This window comes from Nicotiana tomentosiformis, chromosome 6 (assembly GCF_000390325.3).
Source record: "Nicotiana tomentosiformis chromosome 6, ASM39032v3, whole genome shotgun sequence".
In the NCBI taxonomy this organism is placed as follows: Eukaryota; Viridiplantae; Streptophyta; class Magnoliopsida; order Solanales; family Solanaceae; genus Nicotiana; species Nicotiana tomentosiformis.
In genome coordinates, this window is record NC_090817.1 from 84,674,403 (window position 1) to 84,696,893 (window position 22,491).

The 22,491-nt window shown below is 37.0% G+C and overlaps 1 long non-coding RNA gene across 1 annotated transcript; it reads right to left on the reverse strand.

Annotated features, from left to right (window-relative positions):
* Positions 1-12,535: 12,535 nt before the first annotated feature.
* LOC104099626 (uncharacterized) lies at positions 12,536-14,814 on the reverse strand. The gene is made up of 3 exons (XR_011408713.1): positions 14,542-14,814; positions 14,008-14,061; positions 12,536-12,870 (listed from the first exon to the last, which is right to left on the reverse strand). It is a non-coding gene; the product is annotated as an uncharacterized lncRNA (long non-coding RNA).
* Between the last annotated feature and the right edge of the window lie 7,677 nt (positions 14,815-22,491).

Genomic DNA, 22,491 nt, shown 5'->3' on the forward strand with positions numbered 1-22,491 from the left:
GGGTAGTTTGGTATTCATTTCAGCAGAGGAGAGGACATTAGCATTGTACAATCAGTCCTTAGCTAACAGACTTGTGAGGTTGGATATTTCCGAGCCTAGTAGAGTTCTTCCATGCGTTGTCGCCCAGTCTTCACTATACGAGAAGATCAAGGCTCGCCAGTTTGATGATCCGCACTTGTTGGTCCTTAGAGAGGCGGTACTGCAGGGTGGTGCCAAGGAGGTTACTATCAGTGAGGATGGTGTTCTGTGACTCTAGGGTCACCTTTGTGTTCCTAATGTTGATGGCTTGAGGGAGAAGATCCTAGAGGAGGTACATAGTTCTCGGTATTCTATTCATCCGGGTGCTACGAAGATGTATCGCGACCTAAGGTAGCATTATTGGTGGCGGCGAGTGAAGAATAATATAGTTGAGTATGTAGTGACGTGCCTAAATTGCCTATGAGCATTAGATGCCAAGTGGCCTACTCCAGCAGATAACTATACCTGAGTGGAAAAGGGAGCGTATTACTATGGACTTCGTAGTTCGGTTGCCGTGGACCTTGCAAAAGTTTGATGCAGTTTGGGTCATTGTCGACAGGTTGACCAAGTCGGCACACTTCATTCCAGTGGTGACCACGTGTTCTTCAGAGAGGTTGGCCCAGATTTATATTCAGGAGATTTTTCGGTTGCATGGTGTACCTAATTCCATCATATCATATAGAGGCCCTCCGTTTACTTTGCATTTTGGGAGGGCAGTATAGAGTGAGTTGGGGACTCGATTAGAGCTCAAGACAGCGTTTCATCCGCAGACCGACGGACAGCCAGAGCGGACAATTCAGATTTTAGAGGATATGCTTAGAGCATGTGTGATTGACTTCGGAGGGCAGTGGGATCGATTCTTGCCTTTGACCAAATTTTCTTACTACAACGGTTATCAGTCCAGCATCGAGATGGCTGCATTTGAGGCTTTATATGGTCGGCGATGTCGTTCGCCCATCGGATGGTTTGAGCCTAGCGAGGCTAAGTTATATGGTACTGATTTGGTAAAGGATGCCTTGGAAAAGATAAAGTTAATTCAGGAGCGATTTCGCACAGCATAGTCCAGACAGAAGAGTTACGCGGATCAGAAGGCGCGTGATTTGTCATTTATGGTAGGCGAGAAGGTTCTCTTGAAGGTCTCGTCGATGAAGGGAATCATGAGTTTTGAGAAGAAGGGCAAGTTGAGCCCAAGGTTTATAGGCCCATTTGAGGTGTTGAGACGAGTTGGGAAAGTTACTTATGAGCTTTCTTTGCCTCCCAGTCTATCGAGAGTTCATTTTAGTTTCCACGTGTCTATGCTCCAGAGGTATCATGCCGACAGGTCGCATGTGTTAGACTTCAGCACAGTTCAGTTAGATAAGATCATGGGTTATGAGGAGGAGCCAGTTGCCATTGTTGATAGACAGGTTCACCAGTTGAGGTCCAAGAAGATTTTTGCGGTAAAGGTTCAGTGGAGGGGCCAACCAGTCGAGGAGGCGACTTGGGAGGCCGAGAAGGACATACGGAGCAGATATCCATACCTGTTCAGCACTCCACGTATGATTCTAGACCCGTTCGAGGATGAACGTTTGTTTAAGAAGTGGATAATGTAACAAACCGACCGGTCGTTTTGATTTCTAGATCCCCGTTCCCCTAAATAAGACTCCCCGTATGTGCTTTTATTATTTTATGACCTGCGGAGATGGTTGATTCGGGTTTGGAAGGGTTGGGGTTGAAATCGGAACACTTGGTTCCTTAGTTTGGCTTTTAAAAGGCTAAGTTTGACTTTGGTCAACATTTGAGTAAATGACCTCGGAACCGATATTTGACGGTTCCAATAGGTTCGTATGATAATTTTGGACTTGGGCGTATGTTCGAATCGGGTTTTGGATGACCCGGGAGTGTTTCGGCGCTTAATGTTGAAAGTTGGTTTATTGAAGGTTTAAAAGTTCTTTAAATTTAGTTTGGAGTAGGTTTTGGTGTTATCGAGGTCTGTTTGGTATTCCGAGCCTGGGAATAGTTCTGTATGATGATTTAAGACTTGCACGCAAAATTTGCTGTCATTCCGAGTAGTTTAGGTATAGTTCAGCGCGTTTGGAGCAAGTTGGAAGAACTTGAAGTTCATAAGTTGATTCGAATTGGTTTGGGGTACGATTCTTAGTTTTGGTGTTGTTTTTCGAGTTCCGAGGGATCGAGCAAGTCCGTCTCATATTTACGAACTTGTTGGTATGTTTGGACGAGGCCTCGGGGGCCTCAGGTGCAATCCGGATGATGCAAGGATTGAATTAGGACAAAAGGGCTGCCAGTGCACCAGTTCTAGTGTGCTCGCACCTGCGAGCTTTTGGCCGCAGGTGCGAGCCCGCAAATGCGGGATTTTGCCGCAGAAGAGGCTTTAGGGCAACTGGCCAGTGGTTAGCAGAAGCGGAGAATCACACGCAAATGTTGCCTCGCTTCTGTGATGGATCACCCGCAGGTGTGCAGAGGCCGCAAATGCGCTTCACCGTCTTCAGAAGCGGGGTCCCGTCTGCAGAAGCGGCCAGCGCTGGGCCTGTGGAATTTCGCAGAAGCGGACCAAGTTCCACAGATGCGAAAGTTCTGTTGGGCAGAACCTTCATTTAAGTCAGGACTCAAACATTTTGGGTTCATTTATTGCATTCCTTGGGCGATTTTTGGAGCTCTTAGAGAGGGGTTTCCACTAGCTATTTGAGGTAACTAATTTCTATCTAACGTAAGTTAAATATATAGATTATGGGTAGATTTTAACATGTAAATTTGTGAAAACTTTTGGGTTTAGATGAAAAACATAGGTTTTGATAAAAATAGAATTTAACCACGAAAATGATTATGGAATGGGATGAAAATTATATATTTGAGTTCGTAAGGTTATGGGTAATGATTTTCTTCGAAAATTTTCGGAATCCAAGCACTTGGGCCCGGGGTGAATTTTATGAATCTTCCAATTTGGGTTGGGTAATTACTCAATTAGTTAAATTATGAACTTTTGAACATGTATTGATTAAATTATACAACATTTGACTAGTTTTGGGTCGTTTAGCAAGCATATTTGTGGATCGGAAGTGAGCTTGAGAACGAGGTAAGTCTCTTGCCTAACCTTGTAAGAGGGAATTCATCCCCTTAGGTGTATTTGTTGTGAATTACTTGTGTGGGGAGCTACGTACGCACTAGGTGACGAGAGTCTGTGCGTAGCTAAATCCATGCGGTGTCCAGGTAGTCTTAGATTTACATCATGCCGTCTTAAATAGAGTTGAGATCAAGGATTTTTAGATTTAAAGTCTCCAGTTTAGACTTCTCATGTTTGGGAAGAATTGAAGAATTTTATAATAACTCTGAGAAATTTATGTTCACTCACGTCGCAAGTATTTCCACGAGCGAGTTAAATTTCCTCTACTCTCATAGGAGCGGGCCATTCGCCTCGGCAGGTTAATATATACATCTATGGTTCGTGTCGTTCGACCCTCGACAGTGCACACAGTATATGTTCTGGATCGGGCCGTACGACCTCGAAGCCTAATTATATTCGATATTATTCTATGGCTTGAGCGGTTATAATTACTTAATGACAGAAATCGATTTGGAATTTATTATTAGTGGAAAAATTGTTATTCACTGTTTGTTACTAAGTTGTATTTATTATTTATATGATCTATGCTTATTTAGAACTTCGGTATTTTATTGTTAGCCCATAGTAAGTGTCGATGTCGACCCCTCGTCCCTACTTCTTCGAGGTTAGACTGGATACTTACTGAGTACATGTTGTTTATGTACTCACGCTAGACTTCTGTACTAATCGTGCAGGTTCTGAGGCAGGTGCATCTGGTGGTTATCCCGATGCACACCCCTGATACTTTGAGACTTCGTGGTGAGCTGTTTTCCGAGTCCATCCTGCAACACTGGAGTTTCTCTTTTGCTTTTATTTTCTGTCTATTCCATTCGGACAGTAGTTTAGTATTTTGTATATTCTACAAGTAGCTCATACACTTGTGACACCAGGTCTTGAAAAATTTGCTAGTACACACTTGATGATTTTTGAGCAATTATTTCACCACACTTGTTCTTATAATTGTTTACACTTTATTTTATTAAATTTCTCACCTCTTACTTATTTAACAATTAAGAGTCAACTATTTCTAAAATGTTAAAAGAATTAGATGTATGGCTAGATCACTATTGGCTTTCCTAGCGGCGACGTTGGGCGCCATCACGACCTGTAGGGAAATTAGGTCGTGACAACATGATATCAGAGCACTAGGTTCACGTAGGTCTCACAAGTTATGAGAAGGCCTAATAGATTCTTGCGGATCTGTGCGGTGACGTCTATACTTATCTTCGAGAGGCTATATGGTGTTAGGAAACTACTCTTTTCTTCATCTCCTATCATGCAGATGATATTGTGCTAAGTATCATTCTCTTATTCTCTCACAGATGGTGAGAACGCGTGCGGCAGATATACCCGATCATGGAGGATCTACTCCCCTATTGCTAGAGGTCGAGGCAGAGGCCGGGGGAGGGGTCCATGTCGTGGTAGAGGACGAGGGTTTCCTAGAGTTATTCCGGTCATGCCACCAGTGGATCCAGCAGAGGATCCTATTATTGAGGAGCAGGGCGAGGTGCCTGTAGCAGAGCCAGCCCCGATGGATTTCATGTCTGCACCGATATTCATGGGTTGTATGTTACGGTTCATAAATTCTATGACTTTGGCTGGTTTATTTCTAGCAGACCCAGCCACATCTCAGGCGGGAGGGGGAGCACAGACCCCTACCGCTCAGGCTCCAGGGCATGCAGCTGCCGTGTATCAGGTACAAGGAGCTCCAGTCTTCCAAAATCAGTAGAGGCAGCAATTGCAGCCTCAATAGTCCAATCAGCCTTGTCTAGAAGATCTAATGAAGGCCTTCATTATCAAGACAGATGAAAGGTTAGACGCTCACGGGGAAGCTATCAAAGAATTGGGCACTGGTTTTCGAAACTTGGAGATACAAGTGGGACAGATTACAACAATATTATCTGAGAGAGTCCCAGGTTCTCTGTCCGTTGACACTAAAATGAATCCCAAAGAAACAGTGAATGTTGTGACCTTGAGAAGTGGGCAAGTGTTGAAAGATCCCACCCCAATCCAAAAAGATGTGACTATTACAAAAGAAAGTGGGGAGCAGCTGAAAAGTGATGATGACAAGAAGAAAAAAGGCCCAATAAAACTGAGAAGAAGAAGAAGAAGGAAGAAAAATCGAGAAGGGATGAATCTAATGAGAGGGAGCATATGCCTACTCTACCTTTTCCTCAAAAGCTATATAGAGAAAAGTTGGACAAGCAATTTGAGAGATTTCTGGATTTGCTGAAACAGGTTAATGAAAATTTGCCATTCACAGAAGTGCTCTCCCAAATGCCAGCTTATGCCAAATTCTTGAAGGCAATCCTGACAAAAAAAAAGAAAGATATAAGAGACCTCAGTGGTCAAGCTCACAGAGAATTACGTGCTATATTGCAAAACAAACTCCCACAAAAGTGTGGAGATCCAAGGAGTTTTACTATACTTTTTCTTTAGGCTCTATTAATTTTGATAAATCTTTATGTGATTCTGGTGCCTCAATTAACTTAATGCCTCTATCTATTTATAGGAAACCATAGAAGGAGATTGGAGAGATATGGTCAGTGCCAATATCTTTGCAGCTAGCAGACCAAATGACCCTGATACTCGAGGGAATAGTGGAAGATGTCTTAGTTTGAGTAAATAAGTTCATATTTCCTGTAGATTTTATAGTGGTGAATATGGAGGAGAACAAGGAGGTCCCCATCATCTTAGGAAGACCATTCTTAGCAATGGGTAGAGCAATATTAGATATACACGAGAGAAAGCTCATGCTTAGAGTGGGTGAGGAGACTGTTACTTTCAAGATGAATGTAGAAACGGAGGTGAAAAGGGAGAAGCCAGCTGCAAGTGTTGAGTGGAAAGTGAAAGGCTCAAAAGAGAAGGTTGCGGCGAGTGAGAAAGATAAGTGTGGGGTGCACCCCAAGAAGGCGGAGAATAAGCTGTCTGCATGGATGTGCACATTAGTTCGAAGGCGAGGAATAGATCCCGAGTTCGACTCAGATCCCGACTAGATATTCAGGGAAGTTTCCTTTACCTTATACTTTTTAATTGTATGCCATGGGGATATGTCACAACTTGAAGTGTGGGGTGTGGGATAATTGTATGTTGTATGTATATGTGTTAGTTTTGTTTGTTGTAGTAGAAAGAAATTGAAAAAATTTCGATTTTCCCGACGATGGATATCACCGACAGGTTTCTTGAGGGATTAAAGTCGAAAGAAAAAATACAAAAAAAATTTCTTTTGTTAGGTAGTGTAATAATTACCCCTTAGTTTTTCTTTGTGTCGTGGTTCTTTTTCAAGGATTTTGTTTGAACTGGGTGTAATTAGTTTTTACTTTTATTAGGAGTAGGAGACATTGTGCTATGATTTGAATTGAAAGCAATATCTCTTAATTGTATATGCCTTGAGGATAGTAAGCGTTTTAGTTGTGATGCTTAGGCTCAGTTTTTGGCTCTCGTATAAGTACCTTAAATTGTATGATCTTAACTTTGATTAACTGCTTTGACTAGAGTGTCTTAATGATTCCGATCTTGAGTGAGTTATGTGCCATGTGTGTGTTAGGTTTTGTGTATTCTGTGCATTGCATTTGATGTCTAGAACTTGCCCCGTGTGTTTGCAAAGCGAAATAGTAGTTTTGTTCAGTCTTGGAAGTGATATAAGCATTTCTTTGTTGAGCCAGTTATAAGCTTTTACCCACCTAATTGTTATGTATCTTAGTTAACCCTTTTGAGCTTGTAATCCTGTTTCTTTGGCAACCACATTACAAGCCTTACCCATTTATTCGAATTGACCTTCTATTTAAACTTTTACCTCTCGTGAGCACTTGAATTTGTTATGAACTTTGAAAAAGTTGAAGTGTGGGGTGATTGGGTTGTCTTTTAAATTGAACTAATGAAATAAGAAGAAAGGTGCACTGTTTTGAAAAGAAAAGGTAAGAGTCACTTGAATTGAAAAAAAAAACATTAAGTGTATTATTGTGCAATATATTCTTTGATAGTGGTGACTCTTGATGTAATTGTGTTTAAAGAAGTAGGGAGTTAATGTATATTGATGTGAAGGTGGAGTTTTGGTTTGACATAAGTGTGGGGTTTTGAATAATGAAATATATGTATTAAAGTGCTTAGGGAGGTGTAGTCACTCTTATATCTAAATGTATCCCACTTGATCCTTGACTGAATGAGCTCAATTAGTAGAGTAGTACACTACGGGAAAGCCGATGGTACATCTTTTGTGGCCTATGAATGTTATTTTTGAGAGTGAGTGAATTCTTTCTATCTTGAGTTCCTAATTGTCCTTAAACTTTATTGTGTGTGGAACTACTCTCTATTGTTGTGTGAGGGCACTTGATTCATGAAGGAAAAGTAATGTTGTTGACCTCTGTGTTAGAATAAATGAGCGGGTTATAAATATTGCGTGGTGCTTTTGAGTCAAATCTTGAAGCTAGGATGTTACGGTATTGTACTTAATATGTTTTAAATATTCTTGGTGTGATGAGTTATGAGAGTTGTTTAAAAATGTTATGTCTATATGAAGTGTAGTATGATTGCTCGAGGAAGAGCAATGGTTTAAGTGTGGTGTGTTGATGGTAGGCTATAATCTCGTATTTTTGTCGCTTATTGCATTCTAACTCATTGCACTTTATTCATGTTTGATCTTTATTTGATGGTGTTGTGTACTTATTGTGTATTTTATGGCTTGTAGGAGTGATTCCAAGCTATGTAGATATTATGGAATAAATTTGAGCTATTTGGAGCTTTGAAGTATGAGTAAAAGCCCAAGGGATTAAGCCGGGATCACGTTCGGGGGTCGAAAACTACAACTAGATATCAAAAGGCGAGGAAAATTTCGTACTCTGAGAAAAGCCCACTACCGCGGTGCGTGGGGCGCCGCAGTTGCCCATTTTCCTGCTGTCTGTCAAAAATCAAATCTTTGGACTTTCCCAATAATTCCCCGCGTGGTGCGTCCCCCCATGTGGCGCGCCTGTGCAATTGTTATAGAGTAATTTTCCTATTTCGGCCTAGGAGAAGGTGATTTCGTCTGGGGTCGACCCTACGTGGTATAAATACATGAAAAAATGTTATTTTCTTGACTTTTGACATATTGGAGACCTAAGGAGGCTAAGTAGGAGTTGGATAAGGAAAAGCACAAGGAGTTCATCTTTCAATCCTCATTCAAGACCCGAGTTTGGATCGTTTTATGTTTTCCTTTACTTTAAACATATTTGTGATGAATTGCTCCATATCTATGGAGTAGTTCCCATTAGGGTTGGATGGATTTGGTGTTTGATATTTGTTTGTGGATTATAACTCTAGTTTTATGTATTCAAGCATTTTGGATAATTTAATTATCGCATCTATATTCACTAGTTCATGTAATCGAGAGAGGCATAACTTGTGATATCTTTGCATTATAATGTTGGTCGAGTTTATTAATTCTTCTTAGTAATCGAAAGAGGCTAGTTGAACATTGATTAAACCTAGTTAGGACGATAATCGAGAGAGGTTCTCCTAAAGACCAAGCCACTATGCATTCTTGCATATTTTCACGTGCTTAAATAGGTTCATCTTGTAAGGTTACAACTTAATCGAGAGAGGAGTTTTTGTTGAACGTTTGAACTAATAATTGAGTGAGTTCAAGAGACTCACTTGAACATTAGGAGTGAATTATCTAGAGTTAGAGCCCAAACAATTATCTTGCACCTATCCTATCAACCCTTATTTTCTCCCATTGATAACTTCCTTGCTTACCTTTGTTGCGATAGTCATTAGTCAATAGATTTAGATTCTTAGTTAATTTTAGTTATTAATCATATAAATCTCAATTGTTGATTCTCCTGGATAGCAATCAAGCTAGAAACTACGAAAATAATATTTAATTCCAATCCTTATGGATACGATATTATATTATATTATCTTTGACTAGCGAGCATAATTTAAGTGTGGGTTCCGAGCATAATTGAAATGACAAGAAATGACAATCCATAAACTAAGACACAATTTCTGAGAATCAATTAACAATGAAGGCATGTGACAGGCAAGGCATGTATTCAACAAGTAATTGCAATAAACAATTAAAAGCATATAAGGGTGCACGGCAAATGAAAAATAGAACATAGACTAACAACTTCAAGTAAAGTACGTAAGGGCAAACCTAACAACAAAAGATGTAATATGAAACAATAACTTCAATTAAATGCATGGAAGTAGCATAATAGTCTAAGCCGGTCAAATACCACATATAAGCCCGTGTACACACTCGGCATCTCGTGTACACGCATTTTACATAATTCAAATAGTACCATCAATCCAAAACCTAAGGGGTAATTTTTCCCACACAAAGTTAGACAAGACACTTACCTCAATTTGGCCAAATCAATACTCAAATTAGCTTTTTCTTCATAAATTCACCTCTGCTCGGCTCAATCTAGCCAAATATGACTTAAATACATCAAACAATGCAAGAGAAAATAATTTCAATTATGCTCGGAACACACACTTAAATTATGCTCGCTAGTCAAAGATAGTATAATATAATATCGTATCCACGGGGATTGGAGTTAAACAGTATTTTCGTAGTTTCTATCTTGATTGTTATCCAAGAAAATCAACACTTGAGATATATACGATTAATAACTAAAATTAACTAAGAATCTAAATCTATTGACTAATGACTATCGTAACAAAGGTAAGCAAGGAAGTTATCTATGGGAGAAAATAAGTGTTGATAAGATAGGTGCAAGATAATTGTTTGGGCTCTAACTCTAGATAATTCACTCCTAATGTTCAAGTGAGTCTCTCGAACTCACTCAATTATTAGTTCAAACGTTCAACAAAAACTCCTCTCTCGATTAAGTTGTAACCTTACAAGATGAACCTATTTAAGCACGTGAAGATATGCAAGAATGCGTAGTGGCTTGGTCTTTAGGAGAACCTCTCTCGATTATCGTCCTAACTAGGTTTAATCAATGTTCAACTAGCCTCTTTCGATTACTAAGAAGAATTAATAAACTCGACCAATATTATAATGCAAAGATATCACAAGTTATGCCTCTCTCGATTACATGAACTAGTGAATATTGATGCAACAATTAAATCATCCAAAAATACTTCAATACATAAAACTAGAATTATAATTCACAAAAAAAATATTAATACACCAAATCCATCAAACCCTAATGGAAACTACTCTATAGATATGGAGCAATTCATCACAAATATGTTTAAAGTAAAGAAAAATATAAAACGATCCAAACTCGGGTCTTGAGTGAGGATTGAATGATGAACTCCTTGTGCTTTTGCTTCTCCAACTCCTCCTTAGCCTCCTTAGGTCTCCAATATGTCAAAAGTTCAGAAAATAATATTTTTCTATGTATTTATACCAAGTAGGATTGGGCCTAGACGAAATCACCTTTTCCTAGTCGAAATAGGAAAATTACTCTGTAAATATTGCACACGCGCGCCGCATGGGGCGACACGCCATGCGGGGCATTAGTGGAAAAATCTAGAGAGTTGATTTCTGACAGACAACAGAAAAATGGGCAGCCGCGGTTCCCCAAGCACCGCGTCAGTGGGCTTTTCTCAGAGTACGGAATTTTCCTCGCTTTTTGATATCCAGATGTGGTTTTCGACCCCCCGAACGCGATCCCGGCTTAATCCCTTGGACTTTTACTCACACTTCAAAGCTCCAAATAGTTCGAATTCATTATGTAACATCTACATAGCTCGGAATCACTCATACAAGGCATAAAACACACAATAAGTACAAAATATCATCAATTAAAGCCCAAACATGAATACAGTGCAGTGAATTAGAGTGCAATAAGAGACTAAAATATAAGGTTATAGCCTACAATCACTTGGGGAGCGGGTTACACGCCGCAACGGTACTAATAATGATAATATGGTGGAATAAGGGAGGATTATGATATTGATTAATGATGATATGGTTGGATCGGGTTACGCGCCGCAACGATTTGTGTATGCATTAATTATTTTTGAAAATGATGATATGGTGGAATAAGGGAGGATTATGATATTGATAAATGATGATACAGTGTGATCGGGTTGCGCACCGCAACGGATTGTATATGTGATACTTGATATTGATTAATGATAATATGGTGGAATAAGGGAGGCCGATTATGATATTGATAAATGATGATACAGTGGGATCGGGTTGCGCGCCGCAACCGATTGTGTGTATTGTACTTGTTGTTGTTGTTGTGTCGTGTGTGAGTAATGGATCCTACGTGAACCATTGTATTACTTCAATGTATCAATCTGTGCTTCCGTGGTTACTTGGTAAATTTATTTTTAAGATGAATTTACTACGCAGAGTCATTATCTCATACCTTATTGAGTTGTTGATAACATAACGGTTTTACCTCGGGTAATGCTTGTTGTGTTTCGTGCATTAGGAACGATTTGATTGATTGAGTTGCCATCGGTTCTCCTTACTTGAATTCATCTATATTTCATTTGTATTCTAACTATGTTGTTGTTTTATTACCTGGTTGCTACTTGTTTCCATTTGTGCTTCTATTATTTCACTGTTGATTGTAAATTTGTGATCTTTCTGTTGTTGGTCTTACATTGAAGTTCTTTCCATTGTTAGCTTTATATTATATCCTGCACAGGTTTACATGTCTGGTAGGTGTCTTGACCTGGCCTCGTCACTACTCTACCGAGGTTAGACTTGATACTTACCGGGTACCGCTGTGGTGTACTCATGCTACGCTTCTGCACATTTTTTTGCAGATCCAGGTACTTCTGATCTAGTTGGTTTTGAGACTTATATTTGCGCGGCTGGAGACTTCAAGGCATGCCTACTCGATGTTCGCAGGCCCCGAAGTCACCCTCTGTTGTGTATTATTTTCATTGTTTACTATTATTCCGGGACAGTGATGTACTAGTTATTTCCAGTTATTCTTAGAAAAACTTATGACGTGTACTATCGATTTTGGGGTTATGTAAATGATGTTGGTGCAGCTATGTTGTTACATATATTATTTAATGTATTGCAGCACTCACTACAAGAAAGTTACGATATGGTGACATTTTTTAAACGTCATTTTAAATCACATAAATGTCACAAAATGAATTGCCGACATTTATTTGACACTTCGAATCAAATGTCGTAAATTTTAAAGTCGGGAATTTTCCGACATTTACATTAATGTAGGCAAATAAATAGTGACATTTATTTACGACTCTTACAAATGTCACAAATTTTGAGTTTTAACTTATTCTAGTTGCGACATACAAAAAAAAACGGCGGCAAATCATACCCATCCTTGCTACACATACATAAAAACGTCGGGAAATTACCTCCAATTAATCAATAGCTTTTTTTCTTCATTTTAGATGCTAAAAAAAATAATAAATTCTAATCTTATACCATAATCATTCATATAATTTTGATCCCACAAGTCATACACCAGAAAAGAATTTTGTATAAAAACAAAAGAGTCACTTACATACTTTATTTTTAAAAATCTCATAACACCATTAAATAATGTTTCTCAAGCAATACAACATTTTCTCCTAATGCAGCTTTAGAAAAAGCTGAGAATGCTAGCAATTAAAAACTCCAATGCAGACTACAAGAACACTGATCACATTGTTGGTCACTTGGCGAGCCTTCATACAAAGCGGCAACTGGAATCTCTATAGCCATACCCTTTTCACAACGGGAAATTTCTCTTTTTGATTCTAATTTTTGCATATCAACTTCTGATGAAAATGAGAAAGAGACCCCTGACAGCAAACTAAAGATAAAGGCGCAAATTAGAAATAAAAAACATAAGGATAAAAAAGGTTAGCAGGCTACCTCTAAAGAAATTATATCGCAAATGGTATCACATGCAATGTTACAATTTGTGTAGCTTAAGAGCTTCCATCATAAACGCAAAAAGGAAAAAAATGAGTGAGAAACTTACTAATCGAAAAAGAGGGGAGGGGGAGGGGGAGGGGGGGAATGAAGTTCAAGTTTTCCAGAATAAGCGAGCCACAAATGTGTACCTATTCCATAAAGTTAGAACATGGCAAGTTAAAGATGCTTGAACACATATTTGTTTAGTAAAAATAAATGCAACAAGAAGGAAAAATTCTCTTTGTCAAGTTCTGCATGTACACCAAACATTTTTTGATTCTATAGTACTGATGATGGTTATTGAATAACTGGAAATTTAGCTGTCAAGTCAGAGGAGTGTTTGTAGCATGTTTTAGAATTTTCATTTTCAAAAATACATTTCAGAGCTTGTATGATATTCAGCTAATATGCATCATACATTGATAACTTTTCACAAGTGAACCACAAGAATTTTGTTAATCTCATTGAATTGTGAAGGTAATAAACCTTTGACATGGATGAGAACTTCGAGTATGCTCCTAAGGGAACTCTTTTTGAGCATCTGCACGGTAATGTTGTTAGTAGTGCATTTTAGTGTTAATCATTCAGGATAGTACTGTCTTGAGTAATGAGTGATGCAAACTAGATTTCACCTATCCTAATTGAAAGAAGATGATCCTTTTGACTGGCCTGCGCGGATGAGAATGATCATCGGAATAAGTTATTCTACCAGACTAAACGATTGTTCTAATATATAAGAATATAATGCAATCTTACCTACCAATATATGGTAAATGCTTTTTGGTGTGAGAGCAAGTTTAAGATTTGAATTAAATTTCGAGAAGCCCCCTACTGTTCCAACCATACCTGAGACTTAGGTAACTAATGCTTCAGAAACATAAATATTGAAACGACTTGCTTCATATATTACCAAATTAACTATGAATCTCAATCTCCTACTAATTTAGTATGACAAACTATTTTCACATTGCTTATGTATTTAAAAAAAAAAAAAAAGAGGAAAAGAAGCATTCATATCTGAAACCAGAGTTACCTCATGTTTAGCAAGAACCTGACAACATTGATTATCTTTTACATTGGAACTGACCTACAACAAAGCAATCAAGCATGTGAATTTCTTTGGGAGGAAAAACTTAATAATATTCAGCACTCATGGAAAACGAAAGGAAATTGACCTAATTCCTTATTCAAAAACAAAATTAAGTTGGATTTAAAAGCAAAAAATAAATTAAGAAACAAACTTTAACTTCCATTGAGCACTCCAAACTAGTATCTTGCAGAGACATGAAAGTGCTTAATAAAAGTATCCAAAAGATTTCAAGAAATTAAAGTACCAATTTTGCAGGAAAAGAACCTTAAAATCGTAAGCATAAGGCATTAGAGGCGGAGAAGAAGCTAACGAGTGGAAACGCACCAGCAGAGGACGAATCGCCAGCGAGAAAGTCACATTAACACACTGAAGAACTCGATTAAAAATCTTAAAATTTATAGTTATTACCCTAGTTGAAAAGAAAAAAAACAAAGGGGAAATCAAGCAGTGAATTTAACAATCGAAATATAGACTCACAGTTAAAGGGATTCCACGAACTTGTCCTACTGGGGTTCCATCCAACTGATAATGGTGGTAGGGTTTTCCGGCTTCTTTGCTTGGGTCGACGGGCGACGGCAGGGGACAAAGTAAAGGATGGGGGAAAATTCTAATGGGAATTTTTAGGTTTATTAATTTAATATATGATTTGCCAAATGAAAATAAATGTGGAGAAATTACCACGTTTGGCACTAATTACCGACTTATAATATGATATTAAAGTTAAAAGTCACAATATTCTAGATATTCTTTACTAAATGTCACGTTTTTTATGACGTATATTAAAAAATGTCGGAAAAGTATGCGACATTTATTATAAAATATCATTAAATAAATGTCGTCCTATCCTTTTTTTAAGTGAGTTAAGTTAATTAAATTTTATTAATAATATGTGTAAGTCCTATTTATTCTTAAAGAATATATACCAGTGGTAAATTGGAGTATGGCACTAAGGACGCTCGCAATTCCAGTGCAAATGAGAGAGTTGTCATCAGCAACGAAGGAGTTTGAATTTAACTACTACGAAATGATAAACCATATTAACTTCCAGATTCTATTATCAGAGGGGAGGTTAATTTCTATTCACGTTCCAATTCCTGCTCTATTCCTAATAAATGAATATAATGTTAGTCTGATTGATGAAGAAATACAGTCAACAATATACATCTGCTTCCAACATATTCTCAAATTTGTTTTAGTGTAACAGAAAATCGCTTGCAAATCACATTTACCAAATCTCTAGTCAAAGCAGAGCACATGTTGCCTTTATACTCATGAGTTTTGTGGCTCTCTTTTGCTTTTCGTCCTTTTTTTAAAGGTTAGGGAATCTGTTGACATTATCTTTTCAATAATTTGGCGCAGTCCTTTCCTCTGTCAGCATTTCTCACGTGCAAAAACTTTAAGTTTGAGAATTTGATTTTCGAAAAGTGACCGAATTGTTGGAATATCGTCTAAGCCTCAATAAAGCAAGAGAGTTAGAGTAAGTTGACGGCGTAAAATTAGTTATGATGAATCCTTAAAATATACTTAGAATTCATAATAAAAATTTTGAAAATCGAATTTAGTTTTCAGTAAAGATGTTGAAAATATGATTCTACAAATGTAATTCGAAATGGAACTTTAGAAAAATAAATTAGTTTTCGTTAAGGGAAATGTGTTTTTCTTAAAATAATCTTATTAAAGTTGAATCTTTTCAAAAATAAGAACTGAAATTCTATTCTACTATTTCGCAAAACTACAACTTAAATTTTAGTATATTAATTCCACCCCCTTACGAGAATATTATAATATCGTACCAGTAAATGAAAAGATAGTAATGGACCAGAAAAAAGTAATAGTGGAAGAATATAAATAACAATTTACATTTAGAAAAAAGAATAACATAAACGAAAGGTATTGCACAAAAAGAATATTTGAACATTATAAAGCGGAGTAAAATATAATTAACTTAAAACCAATGATGAGAGAAGTTTCGGATGAAAGTGATCATAATATTAGAGTTAATGCACTGTTGATAATCGAAATGATTAGATTTTTCCTTTGATACCAAATGAAAACAAAGTTTTGGCTGTTTTAGTTTCGAAAATAATCTGATTTTGGTTTCAAATAGTTAAATTCTATTTTTAAAAGCAAACACATAATATCCAATTTTTTCAAAATTTTAATTTTCAAATCAACGTGCAAAATGTATTTACGTACATGTGAACAGATTTTGATATTTGTGTTTTTCATAAGTAATCTCAGTTGTAGAATGAGTCAACAGTAACACAAGTAGGAAATGGATGGCGTATTTAATTTAATGAACTTAATTATGTGGCTTTATCTAGATTTGCGTCATACAAATGTTCACGTTTTACTTTCTCTTCTTGTCCCTCCTATTTTATTGTGTTTTGGTCAACTTGGTATGCTAAATCTCGATTTGAATAGCAAGCTAATTAGGTTAATTAAGATGAAAGACTTCTTCACGTGAGTCAATTTAAAGTTGATGATCATTTATTGTCGTTCACAACTCTTCTTCCGTTTTGTTTGTTCATTATTAAAAAAAATTAGGTATGGGGATGGGGGAATTATCTTTATTAAAATAGAGGAAAATGTTTAAGTTAACATCTTGGAGATTGATGTAGTACCACGTGTATTTCGTTCGATAATAATACATATTAGGATAGTACTTAAGGAGGCACAGATCCACTTAATATGCCAGCTATGGAAGGAAAACAAGAATTGAGGCACGACGATTACGAACAAGAGAAAATATTAGATTGACTTATATATTTGCACTGTATCTTTCTTTCTTCTTTATATTTTTTCTATTTTGCCTTCATACAAAATAATAAAATTATAACATTCAAATTAATCACGAAAGAAAGCATACATTAGATGTGTAAAATGCGATGAACTCAAGTTTGTGCGTCTTTTTTTTTCCTTTTTTTTTGTCCTTTTATTAAAGGTAAGCAACATTGTATACGATCGAAACTGATTTCGGCCTTCGTACGTCTGATCAAGATGAGAACATAATGGACCGAAAAAAGTCTTCATAATATCGAGATGGGATCCGAAGAAGGCACAAACGAGCTTCAAATTTCAGGTACAGGTCAAAGACCGAGCTCGAAGTCATTATCGAGCTCGGATCCGAATCGAACTATGATGAGATGTGATGGAATCGAGCTTAAGGGTCAGAGGCCAACCAATACCGAGCCCAAGTCATTACCGGACCCCGAGTCAGCATCGACCTCAAACCCGCATCGAGCTCTAAAACTGAAAACTGACCAATATCGATTCCGATCAAGATCGAGCTCATAGACAAGAGCTGTTGCAGTCGCACTAAAGGAGAGAATCTCGGTGGGAATTAGGGAAAAACTAATTTATCATGGGTTCCCCACTATGTATTTTTAATTATATTTAAAGTAGGATCCCCCATTATGACCAAGTTTGGCATACATTGTAACTGAGATATCATACACTCACATATTGAAGAGTTATCCTTTTTTAGCTTCATAAATTGATTTATTTTGCTTAATCCATAAATCATCTTCTTTCCAACTTTGCTTATTTTTCATTCTCTACAGTCAACACTCGATATTTCTATTCATTCTTACGATTTGTGTCAAGTTATACCACATATCCTTAGAACTACGTACAAATTTAACTCTATCCATTTTCAGGTAAACAATCATATCGACCCATTCACGAGCATAGGCGCCTATATAGTTGCATAAAAACTGCACCTTACAAACATTTGGTTCGTCAAATTTTTTAATCGCCATGTCATTAGACTAGTTGACTTTGCATACTCATCTATTTGACCTCCATTCAACTCTCTTTTGGGGGGAGAAAAGAGAAAGAGAACTAAGAAACCTATTGTTATATGTTCATTTGCCTTAAAATGTGACCAAGATATATATAGAGTTTAATTGCTTGTTTACTTAAGATTTCATAGGAAAAACAAATGATACAGGTCCAATTCGCCTGTCCATTTAATATTATGAAGTCTGGCAAGTATTAATGATCATCTGATCAGTAAATTCAATTATTAATTACGTCAGTATTAATTAGACTGCAAATAACCAATATTTAAGAAGATGCATGAATCATGATCAAATCGTGGTCATTAATTTACTATTTGTGTTTTCCCGTAATTTATCTAACTTGTTGAACGAGTCTACGATAAGATAACTAGGAAGTAGTATAACATTGTTGACGAACTTAGTTAGTTATCCGACTTTTCTAGCTTTGCGACATACAGATGTGCACGTGTTTCTTCCTCTTCTTTTTTCTCTAGCACTCCTCCTATTTCCTTTGGGTTTTAGACTTTTAGTCAACTTGGGATGCCAACTTAGTACTTACCAATATCTCGATTTGGATTGCAAGCTAAAATTAGGCTAATTAAGATAAAGAAATTCTTCGTGTGAGTAAATTAATTTAAAGCTGATGAGTTATGGGTCGTTTACAATTTCTCTTTCTTCTTTGTTCTTTTGGGGGCAGGGGGCATTTAGACGGCAAATTAGTAAATTTGACGGAAAGAAGATGATCAAGTTATAGTCATTAACGTATGCAGATTGATATGGAATAGATTAATCGCCGAAGACAAACGCAATTATAGTAGTTGTTAGTAATTTTTGCGTTCTTTATAACTAATCATAGTCGTAGCACGAGTCACCAAATTGCATAAGTCGGAAGAAAGAGCCGTTGTTAATGAACTTAATTATGTGGCTTTATATATATATATATATATATATATATATATATATATATATATATATATATATATATATATTCCTTCTGTTCCAGTTTACGTGAACTTATTTTTTTTTTAGTCCGTTTCAAAAAGAATGGCCCTTTTCTAAATTTGGTAATATTTTAGCTTAAACTTACAATTGTATCCTTAATGAGAAGATTTTATAACCACACAAATACCATGTGCCCCTTTTTGACTTGTTTAGGACCATAAATTTTAAAAAAAATTATTTTTTTCTTAAACTCTGTGTCCAGTCAAAGTTTACATAAATTGGAACGGATCGAGTATATAGCTTTGCATCATATAAATATCCACGTGTTTGTTCCTCTTCTTGCTCCTATTGGGCTTTAGTCAACTTGGGCACGCCAAGATCTCAATTTGGATTTATTAGGTTATTTAAGATCATAGATTTCTTCACGCCAGTCAATCTGAAGTTGATGAGTTGTGGGCCGTTTACAGTTTCTCTTTCCTCTTTAATTATTTTATTTTAACTTTTGTGGGGGTGGTTCGAGGAATACTTTTCTAGTTTCTAGTAAGGAGGAGGAATATTTAAGTGGCATTTCGGAGATTGATGTAATACCTCATATTTTTTCTTTTTGATAATAGAGAGCTGGTAATGCAAGGTATGATATTCGATAAATAATAGGTCTGCACGTTTTCCTTCTCTACTTAAAATATGTATTCCCTCCGTTTCAATTTACGTTGAACTCATTTGACTGGACACAAAATTTAAAAAGTAAAAGAAATTTTTTGAATTTGTGATATAAAATGAGGCACATATATTTTGTGTGGTTATAAATCATTGCATAAAAGTAAATTATTTCCAAATAAAAAAAAAGGTCATTCTTTTTTGTACGGACTAAAAAGGAAATAGGTTCATATAAATTAAAACGGAGGGAGTATTAGGCTTCTGCTTGTGTTAGAATTCAAACTTATAGTACTTGTCTAATCCAGACTATCAGTAATGCGTCCTTATTAGGGGTTGTTTAACCAAAAAATAAAATCTTTAGTCAAAGCTTATTTTTAGAATAACTCGGGTTACTGATAACCAACTAATTCTTTACTTCCTCAGTAATTCACTTAAAAGGAAATAAAGTTGATAAAAAGTAACTAAAAAGAAAAAATAATCGATTGCACTGAATAAGCAAGAGAAAGTGAATATATTTCGATAGTACTTAGAACGTGTCTTTACAGATGAGATTCTCCCCCGTTATATAGGAGTTTACAAATATAACGTTTTCTCTTATTTATGGTGGAATCATTATGAGCTTTAATGGCATTAATTATCTGTTATGATTGGTAATCGTAACTGTCTATGAAGATTTTGTAACGATTCTGATTCCCCTTCTTCATTAATTGTAGGTCCGTGAATCTTCCCTCTTTCCAGTCTTGATTCATTCTGCTCGTGCCTCTTCAACAATTGTTTTAGGTTCGAACGTTGATTCTCCATTATCTCGTGGGTGTTTGCCTCGTACCTCTTGCGCTTCATACATCTTTTAAATGAAATATGTCAGTTGTCATTTCCTTATTGTTCCATGTATCATGCTCTGTCAGTTAAATATAATTCCACGTGTATCATTTATTTACCACCAATACAGATAGTCCCCCCACTTACTGAATATTCTATAATTGAATATTCGGTAAGTGATATGTATTTATGGCGGGAATTCTTTGCCGCCGTTTCCCAAGCATCATTGTGCTTTATTAAGAATTAACGTGTTATATGCCACTTCCATTAAATGCATATGCCACGTGGCTTTTGATGATTGGTTCTGTGGCTTCTCAGCGTTTTTTAGGACTTTTCATACTTCTTAGGTTTTATGAAACCTTCATTCTACAATGTTCTTCTTCTTCATTCTTCATTCTTCCTTCTTTTTTCGACGCATATTCCTATGTTAATTCCTTATACAACCATGTCATCATCAACTCCTAACCCTCGCAAAGTCATAATTGTTGATAAACTTTCTCCTTCATCTGCTCATGTGAGAAGTAGAAGAGGAGGCAGACTTCGTAGTTTAGGTTCGCCTAGGGCTTCTTTAGCCCCTAGATCTTCTTCTAGAAATAGAAAATCGAGTGAATTTATATGTGAACCAACGGTTGATGAAATTATTCCACAAGAACTTTCTTTCTCATCTGATCGAGAAACCATAAGAAATCAAGTTTCTTCTTTAGCTTCTCACGATCGTGCCGATCTTTATCCTACTCAAATTACCACTGGTTTAATTTCTCTTGTTCGAAGAGACTGTAATTGAAAACCTGACTTTCCCGTTTTAGTTCCTGATCCAAACCAAAGAATAACCTCATATCAGGCTGGTTATTCCTTTATTTATACATATCCTTTCACTTTAGGATTTAGACCACTCATTGACCCAGCAATCAATGAATTCTGGCGCTTCTTTAATGTACGCCTGGGACAAATTGGTCATATTGTTTGGAAGGTTGTTGCATGCCTTCGTTACCTATCTAACTTGGCTTTCCTGCCTTTCATCTTTCATCATTTGCTTCATCTTTATTCCCTCAAATTATTTCATGAATGGGTGTTTTCACTTGTGGCTAGAAGCAAGAGGGTATTGGTTAGTCCCGAGAATGATAGAGACTGTGGCTGGTATGCTCGCTTTGTAGCTGCTCCCATAAGTGCTTTGGTGGGTGAAGAGAATATGCCCTTTCCAGAAAAGTGGAATTTTGCACGTAAGTGTTTTTCCTTTACCTTTTCTTTTCTTTCTTGAAACAAGAAACTTTTAATTTCGTGTCTACTTTTTCAGCAACCGTGAAAGTTTTTGAGGAGATTCCTAACTTCCGTGCTTGGGTAGAAAAGTTATTGTCAGTTGCACCTATGGAGAGAAAGTCTTGGAAGTACCTTTTTCAAAGGTTTGGTTGGAAAGTCAAAACACACGGTACCTTTTCTGTTCAATTTCTTGTTTTCTCTTGTGTTGGCTTAGGAGCTTCTTACCAAACTTTTCTCTTTTGTTAGGATTTCCTATTCGTCGTGTCAGTCCCGCGTCTATTTCTTCTACAAGACTTTCTGTATCTCTTGCTCAAGAGAGAATTTTGAGCTCTTCATCGACAAGAAAAGTTGATGGTTCCCGTGGCTCTGAGGGTGAAGAAGAACAGGAAGAGAGTTCTTTAGTGAGCAGGCCTCGGGTTAGGAGGTGCGTTATTTCCGATGATGAAGCTACCCCTCCTCCAAGTTCAATCCCTTCGAGACTTTTAGATAAGCCCGAAAGTGCTACATTAGTGATTTCCGATGAAGAGATGAATATTCCTCCTTGTGATTCTGCTGATCAGTTGTTTACCCATGGTTTTGATAATGAAGCCTTTGGTCCCGTTTCTGAAGAGTTGCCTCTAGCCTCTCTTCCAGTGTCAGTCCCCGTTCATTCTCAAGTTCCCCTACCTGAAGTTGCTGCTACTGCTCCCACCGTGACTGCTTCCACCTTCTCTACTATTCCAATTACTACTACTTCTCATGCAGAAGTTGGACCTTCTAGTAGCAATAAAGCGATGAAGAAGATTATCATTGAGGTTCCTGAGAGTAAGAACTTGCTGAAAATATCTGGTCAAGTTGATGTATGGTTGAAACCTTTGCTTGGTCCAGTAGAGAAGGCAAAATTGGAGAGTCACGGCTCATTGACTTGGATGAATGATATTGTTCATTCATCTCTGAAGGTTCGAGCTTTAACTTTACTTCTTTTTTTTTC